The following is a 3008-nucleotide window of genomic DNA, read 5'->3' on the forward strand; positions in this document are numbered from 1 at the left end:
AAGATCTCTTTCTCTGCCTCTTCCATTTTTTTGTTGGAAACTGCTCTTGGAGGGAATGGAAGAGGGGGAATGTGCTGCTTCTGCAAATCAGAATTACCTGTGGAAGAAGATTCACCTGCACAGAAATTGTTAGGTAAATTTTTGTCATCACCTTTTTCTGGAATAGAGTGAAGTTTGGCAGGTTCATTTGCAGATGAGGAAGGTGCTACGGGTTGAGGTCCTTGACATTGCTTTCCCGACCTCAATGAAATGGCACTGACATTTTTGGGGTTTTGGACAGCTTGAGAAGGCAGCTTGTCAGAATTCTGGGACTGTTGTTGATTCAATTGAGTAGCTAATTGTCCCATCTGATTGGTTAAGCTCTGAATGGAGGCTCTGGTCTCTTGCTGAAACTGCATGTTCTACATAGTCATTTGCCTCACAAGTTCTTCGAGGGAAGGTTGTGGAGGGGCCTCAACTGTTGGCTATTTCTGGGGTTGTTGCTGTTGTTGGATTGGTGGAGGAATGTATGGTCTGCTTGGGCCAGCAGCATTTTGGAAGGAAGGAGCAGGCTGCTGTTGTTGTTGAGGGCTGGACCATCTGAGGTTAGGGTGATTCCTCCATCCAGGGTTGTATCTGTTGCTGGAAAGGTCATAATTGTTCTGCTGTGGTTGATTTTGCTGCTAAGGTTGAGGAGGTCTATTGTAAATATTTGCAGCATAAGCTTCAGGCTGCTCAATTGCTCCAGGTTGCTACATGGAAGGGCAAAGGTCTGTATGGTGGTCAGCAGAGGAGCACAAACCACAAACCCTTGCGACAGGTACAGATTTCTGATTCAAGGCCAGCTGGGTTACCAAGTTGACCAACGCATCCAGTTTGCCTTCAAGCTTCTTAGTTTCAGATGATGTAGATGGGTTTGTAGCTACCTCATGCACTCCTCTAATGACTATGGCATCATTTCTGGCACTAAACTGCTGGGAGTTGGAGGCCATCTTCTCAATTAAATTTCTGGCTTCAGCAGGAGTCATGTCTCCAAGGGCTCCACCACTGGCAGCATCTATCATACTTCTCTCCATATTACTGAGTCCTTCATAAAAATATTGGAGAAGAAGCTGTTCTGAAATCTGATGGTGGGGGCAACTGGCACATAGTTTCTTAAATCTCTCCCAGTACTCATACAGGCTCTCTCCACTGAGTTGTCTAATACCTGAGATATCCTTCCTGATGGCTGTGGTCCTGGAAGCAGGGAAAATTTTTTCTAAGAATACTCTCTTAAGGTCATCCTAGCTCGTGATGGACCTTGGAGCAAGGTAATACAGCCAGTCCTTTGCCACTCCCTCTAATGAATGAGGAAAAGCCTTCAGAAATATGTGATCCTCTTGGACATCTGGGGGTTTCATGGTAGAGCAGACAATGTGAAATTCTTTCAAATGTTTGTGCGGGTCTTCACCTGCAAGGCCATGAAACTTTGGAAGCAAATGAACCAGTCCAGTCTTAAGAACATATGGGACATCCTCATCAGGGTATTGGATGCACAAGCTTTCGTAGGTGAAATCAGGTGCAGCCATTTCCCTTAGAGTCCTCTCACGAGGTGGAGGTTGTGCCATGTTCTTAGAATGTGCAAAATCAGAATGCTCAGAATCAGAATGCTCAAAATTATAATGCTCAAGATCAGGATGTTCAAAATCACCAATAACAGAATGCACAGACTCACCAGTTATGGAATGCTCAGAATGATCAAAAGGTATAAAATGATGCCTAACTAATCTATGAAATGTCCTATCTATCTCAGGATCAAAGGGTTGTAAGTCAGATGGATTGCCTCTAGTCATACACTACATTCAGCATGCACACAACTAGTTGCCTTGTCATGTAAATAAAGGTGTAGGTTTGAACTACAGCTACCCTCAAATGATATCCAAATGACTTGAAATTTTGTGAGCAACCTTATAAAATGATGAGAAGATAGCACAAAAAATTTCAGATAAAAATTCAAAGTCTAACTATGAAAGCTAAAAATGGTAGGTTAAGAAAAATAAGTGAATAAAACTTGAAAAATAAAAAACTTTTGACAGAATCGGTTTTTTTGGACGATGGAGACCTCAGCCGGCCGCCGGCTGCCACGGCGTAGGAAATTTTTTTCTACCCCAAATGCATATATAATAATTGCGATTCTGATAACCGGAGCAAAAGTTATGGCCGTTTGAAGTTTTGACAAACACAAAATTTGCTAGTTTTTTGGAACTTTCAAATCTGACCAAACTAAAGGCTCTAGCTATTTTTCCCACAAAATATGGATTAAAAGAAGTTACCACAAAAAAATTCAGCCAAAAATGACAACCCTAGCTACTAAAACAAAAAATCCCAAATAATTCAGCATGGGTGGTCGCTAAAATCCGTCTCTAGCTGATTTCTACTACTACCCTGTTTTTCCGCAAGCTGATTTCTACTACTACTCTGTTTTCAAGCACAATCTTCACAGCAAAACACCCAAGACTGAAACAGGGACTTTGTTTGTATTTAGATTAATGCAAACCCAATTTAAAAGCAAGAGATAAGAATTTAAAATAGAAGATAGAAGATAAGGTAAAGAAAAGATAAGATATTTAAAGATAAAATTCGAAGATAAAAGATTGAAAGATCAAAATAGAAGATAAAGATAATAGATAAGATAAGATAAAAAAAATTTAAAGATAAGATATGATAAAATATTTAAATTGCGATAAAGATAACTACTTCTAAGAAATTCAAATAAATAAGATCTAACTCTACTAAATCTAAATACTTACTCCTAAAACCTAACAGTAAAAAATAAGGAATAACTACTTCTAAGGAAGACCGCCAATGAAAATAAGGACTAAAATCTATATATTAAAATCGCTAAAACCTGACAAGTCTAATTAGCCTAGATATATGGATTCTAGATTTGTCTGTTATCAATACCAGTGAACTAATCAACACTAACACACATACTAACACAATACTAACAATTAAACATAAAACACGAAAGGGTTAAACACACAACAATA

At 39.1% G+C, this 3008-nt stretch overlaps 1 non-coding gene across 1 annotated transcript; it reads left to right on the forward strand.

Annotated features, from left to right (window-relative positions):
• The first annotated feature begins 1101 nt into the window (after positions 1-1101).
• LOC114401027 lies at positions 1102-1208 on the forward strand. Its single transcript, XR_003664144.1, has one exon. It is a non-coding gene; the product is annotated as a small nucleolar RNA R71 (small nucleolar RNA).
• The last annotated feature ends 1800 nt before the right edge of the window (positions 1209-3008 follow it).

This window comes from Glycine soja, chromosome 19, assembly GCF_004193775.1.
Source record: "Glycine soja cultivar W05 chromosome 19, ASM419377v2, whole genome shotgun sequence".
Taxonomy (NCBI): domain Eukaryota; kingdom Viridiplantae; phylum Streptophyta; class Magnoliopsida; order Fabales; family Fabaceae; genus Glycine; species Glycine soja.